A 10618-nucleotide genomic window follows, 5' to 3' on the forward strand; every position below is an offset into this window, starting at 1 on the left:
CAAGCTCTTGTTGGTTCCAATTCAATTGTATCTCAACATTGGGATATAAAAGGATTGATCAAATGGTCGTGATTGGTTCTCTTTTGCTATTCATGACACAAGACTTGTGGTGCTCAAGATCTCAGGATCCCTTCATAGTGCTCACTACTTGTAGTACAAACCACTTATGGTCCGAACATTAAAGTCAAGGTTCGGTTTTGCAATCAAAGTTAAAGGGAGAAGGACTTGGAAATTCAAAAGTCATAAATGGAGGGAAATTTCATTCATTACTCAAAATACAAGCCAACATTACATCTCAAAAGAGTCAAATTCATAAATACAAAATTCAAGGGTGTAATTACAAAGCAGTACAAGAACAAAGTTGGGAAACTACAAGAAAACCCTTCATTTTTACAACATTTGACCAAATACTATGACTATTAAACAAGACTCGGTTTGACTCCTAAAAACTTGTTTCGCTTCTTCAAATCCAAGCATCACTCTTTATCTTCATCAAGTTCCAAGCATGGCCACTATGAAAGCTCTTTGCTCATGTTCATGGTACACATCAGATTCATATTTCCAGTGCTAATCACAGCATGCTGCAACATGTCACAAAGAAGAGAAAGTTATCACTACTAGTGCAAATATATACAAAAACACAAATCCAGTCCAGAAAAATAACCAACCAAGTCTGGCTTCGTAAGACTTGTATCTCTTCAGCACCTTTAAATCAGCTCTTCTTCGTGTCGTCGCCATTAGAAGTTACTTCATAACACCAAGGCTTCCAAAGAAACTCCATCGAACCATGGCTTCACCAAACCTGCATAATCAAGAGATGCATCAGTTCACAATCCAAATTAGTTCAGACCTGCATAACCAATAAACCAACTAACAAACTTTCAAACCTATTGCCAGCTCACTAACTAACAAAAGGAGAGCTAACAGAAAAAACTGAACTAAAACAGAAACTCAACCATCTCTAACCTATAAAAATCTAACCTTTTTCAACAATCAGACCTCACAAAAATACTCATTAATATACATACCATACATCCATCAAGCAAACATACATGAAATCCAATCCATCCTGCATTAAAAGACCGAGTAAACCGGTTCAGAAAAAGATTCCAATTCTCTGCATTCAACATACAAAAAATCAGCCTTGCATACATGTACTTAAATACCATCCACACATACATACATACACATCACCAACACGTTCAAAACCAGCTGCATTTCTAACAGTTCAGCCCTGTTTCATTAACTACTTAACATTCAGTTTAACAGAATTCCCTAACTTATTAGCCAATTCATAACTAACTAATCTCTAGCATCTTTGTAACTAACTTTTTCTAATTCCCTAAACCAACTTGTAACCACCTTTTAACCCTTAACTAACTTTCAACAAACTCTGCTAACACTCATCAACCACCAATAACAGCATTATCACCAATTCCTAACAGTTTGTAACTGATTCCTAACAACCTAACAACCCTAACAGAATCATCTAACAGATCATAACAGAAAAGCAAAAGAGAGAAACACACCTATATATATGAGACTCTCTGAATCACATGGAAGTTCTTCTTCACATTCACCCATCATCTTTCAGGCTCCACCTCCATCAATCTATGCAAATCAGCATCATCCACTTCATTCAAATTCATCTCCCTCAAACTCATTCACTCTCCAATACTCTCTTCATCCTTCATCATTCTGACAATTCAATCTCTCTCTCGACCTCTTCAATCATCATCATCGCTGTTCACCATCATCAATAACCATTCAACGAACTCCTTCAATCACTGCATCTTCAAGAACAAACAATCAGTTCATACACCACTCGATAACAGTTCAGAGGAGAACTACAGAACGAAAAGGAAGAAGAAAGAATAGAAGAAGTGTGAATTAGAAGACAAGATCAAAAGATTAAGGCGCTCTTACTTGAATTTCTCATTACCGGAAACAATCCTTATCGCATCATCTTCATCTTCACGCAAGTTCATCATCATCCTCATGTATCAACAATCTTCTCCGCGTAGCCGTCTTGTTACCGAATCAATATCATCATTGCGATTCGTTCTTCGTCGCAACTAATCAACAGTAACATCGCGATTTCATCTGCAACAACAATGGTTACGAGACAATCTGAGATCAAGAAAAGGAAAACGGAGAATCTGAGGTGAACAAGAGAAACTAAATCGGAGTGATGAACGGAGATGAATCGAGGGAGAGAAGCTGAGAGCGAGAGAGTGAGACGTCGTATCGAATCGGAGAAGAGAGTTGGGCTCGAGAGATCAGCGATGCCGTCTCTGATTCTATGAAATCGAGAGAGATGAGAGGCTAAGCAAGAACGAGTGTACGGTGATAGGTGAGGGTATGTTGTTGTGCGCTGATTCACGGAGGAGAGGTAGCGGGTTCCGTCGCCGTCGCCGTCGCCGTCGTGAGAGGGAGGAAGGTTGAGTTCTGAAGAACTCCATCAGCCACACAGAGTAACCCTAACATTCCCATCCAATTATTCTTTATTTTTATTTTATTAATCATTTCTCTCTTTTAATTGATTTCCAGATTAATGTTAATTAGTGTTAATAATTAGGATTAAGGGAAAATCTGAGTGTTAATTAGCATTAACTGGGATTGGGTTTAACTTGTGGTATTTGGGCTAGGTCCGGTTTTGAATTCCTTGAATACGATCTGAACAAAAAACCTCAATGGGCTACCGAATTGCTTGTCACCCCCCTTAGGCCCATGAGCTTTTACTACAAAAATCTGAAGATAATTGTCCATGGATCACAAGTTGCTTGGGCTACCGAATTGCTTCCACACCCCCCTTAGCCCAATGCACATCTTTCATTTTTGTGCTGAATGTTTGAACAAAAAAACAATATAGATGGGCCAACATCCATGGGCCCTACGCCTGTTTCTAATCTCACCACTATTTTCAACATTACACCCCCCTGTTTCTTTTCTTAATTACTAGAATTTAGGTTTTGTTAGACTTTTTTCTATTTTTCTTTTAGGTGATAAATACTAATTTTTTCTACTATCCTTTTTAGGCTTCGATACTAATTTTGACATAAAAAAAATGTTCATAAAAAAACATTATTTTTAGGTTTATTGTTTTAGTCTCTTTTTGCTTGATTTAGAGTTCATTTCTCTTTCATAAAAATCAACAAAAAAAAAATAGTAGTATTTTTAGGTTAACTTTGTACTAATACTTGAATTGCTTCTCTTTATGCTTTTGTATCATTTTCATGCTATGTTGTTAATATCATTTGTATTTTAATGCTCCTTTTAGAATTTAGTCACCATGTTAACATTAGGACTTAGACTTGTATAGACAACTTAGACTAGAATTTAGAGATAGTTCCCTTCTTTCATTCTTTTTCCTTTCAACTTTTAAAATACTTAATAAAAACCGATGAAGATCATACCGTTGCTATATTTCATGGTAGGAAAGAAATGATTGAGGCGTAGGCCTCGATGTATGTTCTTTCCTACTTAGCGGAGAAGAAATGGTTGAGGTGTGAAGCCTCGATGTATTTCTTAACCGTTATTTAGAGAAACGATTGTGGCGTAGGCCTCGATGTGCATTCTCTAAATATTCACAAAGTAACTCCTTTTTCATTTCTACTAAACGGAAAAGAAAGGATTGGAATGTAGATTTCGATGTATTTCTTATCCGTCATTTAGAGAATCGATTGTGGTGTAGGCCTCGATGTGCTTTCTCTAAATATTCAAAAAACAAACAAACTCTTTTTGGTATGATCTAAGTCACAAGTTAAAATCCTCATAAAAAACACCAATCAAAAACACTTCAAAAAACACTAATAAATGGTCAGATTTAAAGCAAAAGTAAGGAAGTGATGCGAGACCTTGTAGTGGGTTCTCGTCATCATGGAATTACCCTAAAAGACACAAACCAATCTCTCTTTTTCTTCTTTCTAAGGGCAAGTTATCTCCGCTCCATTGCATCCTAGGCTGTCCCCTTGTGCAAGAGCGTGAGCGTTAACGCCGCCCAACTAAAAAACACAAAAACAAACAGAAAATCTTTAGCCGAGCTACGATAACTCTGATTCCTGAAAAAGATACGTAGGCAGCGGGGTAGGGCCCGTGCGAGTACAATTCTTTCTTTTCCCTACATTTTGCATTCATTTCGCATTTAGACATAGACATAGTTATACACCCATTAGATAGAAACAGACATAGGTGGATACCACCGAGTACGATGGGCGCGAGGGGTGCTAGCACCTTCCCCTCGCGTAACCGACTCCCGTACCTAGATTCTCTGGTCGCAAGACCCTGTTCTTATCCTTTGTTAGGTTTTCTGATATTCCTTTCCCTTATGGGATAAATATATTGGTGGCGACTCTGTTCTTTTTTCGCGAGCGTGCGACATGCATGTATGTATGAGTTTGAAGTTCAAGAGAGCTTACCTTCAAAAACGGCCAACCGGAAATTGAAATCGTGCCTGGAGGTGTTACAGATGTTGTTGCTCAATCTGGACAGCTTCAATGGACCTTAGGGAAGGTGTCTGGATGCTTGGAACAGTTTGAATTCATCTGAGCTAAGCTATGGAACCCGATCTGCAGAGCTTTGGAGAGTGAATCGAATTTGATGATGGAGGTGTTTCAGATCATGGATGATGGTTGGGACAGTTCATATGGAGTATATGGATGGTGTTAGAAGTGTTAACTTGGACAGATATGGCCTGGAATTGATTTTGGCATGATAAAGCTTAGGTTATGCATATTTGAGAAGTGAGGTAGTGATTTTGAGTTTTAGGTGTTTTTGGGGTGTATGGATGGATCAAACACATCCCATATGATGTTTGTGGCTTGTGAGAAGCATCACTCTGCTCAGAACTTGCAAGGTTTAGAGGTTGAGTTTTCTACCTCTTTGAAAACTATGAAACTTGTAATTCAAGAAAGAAAGAGAAAACCTATGCTTTGTGAGGTTTTGGTGTGAATTGAAGAGTGGAAATGACCTCTATTTATAGGCCAAAGTGTCTGAACTCAGAGCTTTGCAACTTGCTTCAAGAAGTGATGATTTGGCATTTGGAGATAGAAAGGAATCTTACCATTTAATGCAAAATGGTTAAAGTGACTTAACCATGGTTATTTCTCTAAGCTTCTTATCTCTTTCCATTCTGATCTCAAATCAGAAAAATATCATTCAATCATTGCTTTGGTGTGTCATCACTTGAATTATAGGCCATATAGTATTTGAACTTAGTGAAAATGGCTTGTAATTTCATGCATAATGACCTCTAATTGCAAAATTCAAAACCATGGCTACACTCCATATTTTTTCATGCTCTTGGACATTTTGGAAAGTTCATATTACACACTTCAAAACCCTAGTTGAAAGTTTCTTCAAGACCTTTAAGGAAATGGGTGAAAAAGATCCATGAACTTTGAGAAAAATGAAGTTTCAAGTGAAATTTTCCAAAGATGCCAACTTTGAAACTCCATATCTCTTAAATGGTTGATCTTATGGAAAAAATTTATATGTGTCAAAGTTGTTTATTGGATCAAAATCTACAACTTTCATGTTGGAAGTTTTTTTCAGTTTGTAGGTGAAATTTTGAGAAATTCCCTTCCAAAGTTTGGAAAAAACCATTGAAAAACACTTAGAAAATTTTTCTAAGTATAAAAGTCAAACTTTGACTTTTTGATCCTTGATTGATTTTCTTGATTTTTCTTGATCAAATGACTTCATATATCATATATTGATGATTCAAAACTTCAAAAGTCATGGTTGACCAAAATTCCCCAAAAGTCAATGGTGATCTTTTACAGTTGACTTTTTTCAGACGAATCGCGTTTCTGGAGATTTCAAATGAAACAGGCTATCCTCATCAAATGAATGGTATGAATGGATCACATTGAAGCATTAGAGGATATTGAGCCATGGTTTGAGTTGTGGCACCATGTTCTGATTAAAAAGTCAGTTGTTCAGTGAATTAGGTCAAAAACCCTAATTGTCGACCAGATGAAATTGATGACTGTGGATCTTGAATTGAGATGTAATTTCCATTGTATATTGTCATAGAGATTATTTGAGGATGATTGAAACATTTGATTGACCTTCTGGGGATTTTTAGGGTTTCCCAAATGTGATCCCTGATTTTGGTCCCTGATAGTTCAAAACCCTAATCTGATGATTTGAAATTTCACTGTTGATCAATCCTTGTGTAGGAGATGTCTTGAGCCAATGGATTAGGTCAAAATGATGCACTTGGGGTCTTGAGGTCATGTCCCAAATCATTAGGTCAAATCCTGAGCAAAAGTCAGGAGTATACTATCTTCAGTCAAAACCCTGATCTGGTTGGTTCAGAGCCTTTGAGCTTGTTGAAATGGATCTCCGAGGACCAAATGTTGATTGTTGATGAAGATAATTCATTTGAAATGAAGGGAGAACAAAACCCTAATTGATTGTTACTTGTACTGATGAGTGATTTCCTGATCAAATCCTGCTGAGTCACAAGTAGCAAACACAAGCTATGCAATTTGTTAGAGATGCAAATGATGCATATGCTATGATATGAGGTGGTATCTTAGGTCAAAAATTGGGGTATGACACTCCCCAGCAGATCGACAAATGATCCCCAGTGGAGTTAGTGAATGGCAGTCTCTTTCGGCAAAAGACAGTTCACTCACTTTTTCGGGCAAAAATAACGAATGGCAGCCTTCTTCATGAAGACAGTTCGTTTCACTTAAAGATTCCTCAACAAAGTCAGCAAATGGCAGTCTCTTTCGGCAGAAGACAGTTTGCTCACGGCAGGGTCAACAAATGGCAGTCTCTCCCAGTAGAAGACAGTTTGTTCCCCTAGCAATCAACAAATGGCAGTTTCTCTCAGTAGAAGACAGTTTGTTCCCCTAGCAATTGGCAAATGGCAGTCTTTCCCCAAGGAAAGACAGTTTGTCTGTTAAACACTCAAGAGATCGACAAATGGCAGTTTCTTTAAACAGTTTGTCTGTTTCTGAGATGTTTCATCCCCATTAGGGTCGACAAATGGCAGTTCTTCTCCCAGGAGAACAGTTTGTTATTTTCCCAGCGGAGTCAACAAATGGCAGTTCTCCTCCTAGGAAAGCATTTTGTTAATTCCCCAGCATAAGTTGATGAATGGCAGTTTTTGTCCTAAAAACAGTTCGTCCGCTTTCAAGCAAAGTCATTAGTCCCTCAAAAGATCATGAGGCCATATGACATTCTTTCAAAGACGTCAAGTCAAAAGGGAAGATGGTGAAGTTTCTTTATTACCATCAAATGGCGTCTCATCTCCAAGCGCTGATGAGAAGTTTGATGAGGAAACAAACCTTTGAAGTTTCTTTATTACCATCAAATGGCGTCTCATCTCCAAGCGCTGATGAAAAGTTTGATGAGGAAACAAACCTTTGAAGTTTCTTTATTACCATCAAATGGCGTCTCATCTCCAAGTGCTGATGAGAAGTTTGATGAGGGAACAAACCTTTGAAGTTTCTTTATTACCATCAAATGGCGTCTCATCTCCAAGTGCTGGTGAGAAGTTTGATGAGGAAACAAACCTTTGGAAATTTTCTCTTTATCTGAGATATTGTCCAAACACGACTGAGACAAGTTTCGAGATATGGACATCCGAAACGAAGGGAGGTTGTTTACCTTTTTCTAAGTGTCAACACTTAGTTAACAAAGATGGATTGCGCATCCTACACTGCTATCCATTCGCCAGAGTCCACATCAAGTATTTCTACAGGAGTTTGTCTCCTCATCCCCCGCCAAGTGCGACAACGGGATCAAGTCATGCAAAGATTTTATCAATTACAACATCTCAGGAGCGCCCAAAATTCGGGCATTCTTTGATATTTAAGTCTCTTTCACGCAGGAGAGATCGAGATATCAATCTCTCTCCCACCAGATAAAAGAAACTTAAATAGGGGCATCTGTCATACCCTAATTTTTGACCCCCCTGAGATGACATGTCTCCAGGATTTTCATCAGGTCAAAACAAGTACCTAGAGCAGTCACTTCTTCATCTGACATTTAATCAAGGATGTTCAAAGACAAGAAAACTCAAGCAAAGGATCAATCAATAGAAGGATTGGTCTCTAACACAATCATAGGACTCAAAAGCTTCACTTTTACATTCACCTATGATTGATTAGACACCCAGTCATCTGAGTACAGGTTTACTCAAGTCACCAGACTAGGGTTTTTGAGCCTATCAAGGACTGAAATCAGGGATCACCTTTGGGAAACCCTAAAAAAGCCCAGGGGATCATTCAAAGACATCAATCATCTTCAAATAGCTCATATGACAAGATCCACTGGACATCACACCTCAATTCAAAGCCTACAGTCATCATTTTCATCTGGTCGACAATTGGGGTTTTTGACCTAATTCACCAGGATAGTTGACCTTTAATCAGGGCATGGATCCAAGACTCAAAGAATGACTCAAGAGCTCCTATTCCCTCAATATAATCCATTCATATCACTCATTTGAATAGGAGATTTTGATTCATCACAAAAGTCCAAGAATTCACTTCATCTGAAAAAGTCAACTGCACAGGATCATCTTTGACTTTTTGGAAATTTTGGTCAACCATGACTTTTGGAGTTTTAAATCATCAATATATGATATTTAAAGTCATTTGATCAAAGAAAATCAAGAAAATCAATCAAAAATCAAAAGTCAAAAGTTTGACTTTTCATACTTAGAAAATTTTCTAAGTGTTTTCAAGTGATTTTTGCCAAACTTTGGAAGGGATTTTCTCAAAATTTCACCTACAAACTGAAAAAAACTTCCAACATGAAAGTTGTAGATTTTGATCCAATAAACAACTTTGACACATATGATGTTTTGGCTAAAAATCAACCATTGAAGAGTTATGGAGCTTCAAAGTGGCTGCCTTCACAAAACATGCAAAAAAACCCTAGTTTTCTTCAAACTTCATGGGACTTTTCACTAATTTCCCTAAAGAATTTGGGCAAACACTAAACTAATGAATCAAAGTACATATTAAGGGCTTTCCAAATTATGCTCAACCTCTCCCAAATTCATTTTGAGCTAAGAGATATGGTTGATCAAAGTTAGGCACTTGAAGTGAAAATTATAGGTCATGTACAATTTGAAACTTTGCAATTTTGTGCAAGTGACTTCTCTAAATGATGCTACCCAACCTCTAATGCATCTGAAAACATGCCATACATCCAAATTCATCATTGCATAAGGATTAGAGAAGATCCCAAAAACAAAGGCATGTGATTATGTAATGATTGCATTTTTGAATTTATGGCAAATGGTGAATCATCAAGGAATCTTGCTCTAAGCTCATTAGAACTCTCCTCTGAATCAAAAATGTTCCCTAAGATCATACAAGATCAATGGTTGGGGAAGCTAGCCCGAAAATGCATCATTGCACTTGGGATCTTTTCAAATTTTCTTCATGGCTAAGAAACCAAACTCACTTCACTAAGCAAGCTCACTATACACAATTACTCTGAACCAATTGCCTATAAATAGAGGGCTCTTTCTCATTCAGAAAACACACCAAAGCAACCATATTCCTTGCTTTCTCTTTCTCTTCTCATGCTTATGGTTTTTCAAAGTTCTTTGGCAAGAAGAATCGTTTTCTTCAAACCAGAGCTTATCTTTGGAAAGTAAGCATTCTAACATCTCAAGGGGGTTCATTTGAAGTGATCCAAGCACCTGGATCGCTTCTGTAAGCGGGGGAACGCCATTGTTGCTTTCAATTTGGAGCATTTGCAGTTGGAGGACCACAGAGCAATTCAGAAGGTTCCAAGCAAGGCCAAGCATCCAGGCACCTTCCTTAGGGTGTAGTGAAGCTATTCAGATGGTCGCAGCTCATCTGTAACTGCAGAATCGTCATCCTCCATGTTCACTTGAAGCTCAAATTGAAGGAGTCGGGTAGAGCAATTCAGAAGGTTTGAGGTCACAACAAGCATCCAGTTAGTATCACTGAGTCCCAAGGAAGCTTTTAGGATCATTCATACAAGCCCAGGTGCTCTCTAACATCCTCACGATCTCTATTTTCAGAGGTAAGTTTCTCAACTCCACCTCTTTAATTTGTGTATCTTTTTGGTTAAAACTCAACACCATTTCATTCAGCATCATAAGAGGATTAAAAACCCTCTATCATCAGTCATTTATGCTTCAGTATAGCCATTTAATTTAAATTTCAAATTTTAGGATTCTTCACGTATTTTAGATAATTCAGTAGATGTAGTTAATATAAATTCATATTAGTTACATATTTAGAATCGTGAGTGAATTTAGAGCAAGTTTGGTCTTTACATCTTTGCAAATGGTTGAGAAATGAGCAAGTTCACAAATTCAAAATTTGAGAGCTTGAGGAAGAAGACGACCATGGCTATGGTGCGCAAATTTCAAATCTCTGGGCAAAGTTTATTTTATTTTCAATGGTAGGCGTTTCCTAAACGAATGAATAACTTGCCCTAGTGGCCTCACATGCGCTCTTAGTCTCCTCATGCCTCAAGTCTGGGGTTTGAATCCCCCTCGCCCCAGACTTTTTGATCCTTTTATTTTTCAATGATTTATCACTTGTTTTGAAACATAACCAAATGGGTGAGTGTTATAATCACCAAGCGCGCGTTGGCTCAGTGGTGTTATTTT

At 37.8% G+C, this 10618-nt stretch overlaps 1 long non-coding RNA gene across 1 annotated transcript; it reads right to left on the reverse strand.

The window, feature by feature from the left end:
• Positions 1 to 313: 313 nt before the first annotated feature.
• LOC131598997 (uncharacterized) lies at positions 314 to 804 on the reverse strand. Its single transcript, XR_009282484.1, has 2 exons — positions 669 to 804; positions 314 to 581 (listed from the first exon to the last, which is right to left on the reverse strand). It is a non-coding gene; the product is annotated as an uncharacterized LOC131598997 (long non-coding RNA).
• Positions 805 to 10618: the final 9814 nt, after the last annotated feature.

Source organism: Vicia villosa, linkage group LG4 (assembly GCF_029867415.1).
Source record: "Vicia villosa cultivar HV-30 ecotype Madison, WI linkage group LG4, Vvil1.0, whole genome shotgun sequence".
Lineage (NCBI taxonomy): Eukaryota > Viridiplantae > Streptophyta > Magnoliopsida > Fabales > Fabaceae > Vicia > Vicia villosa.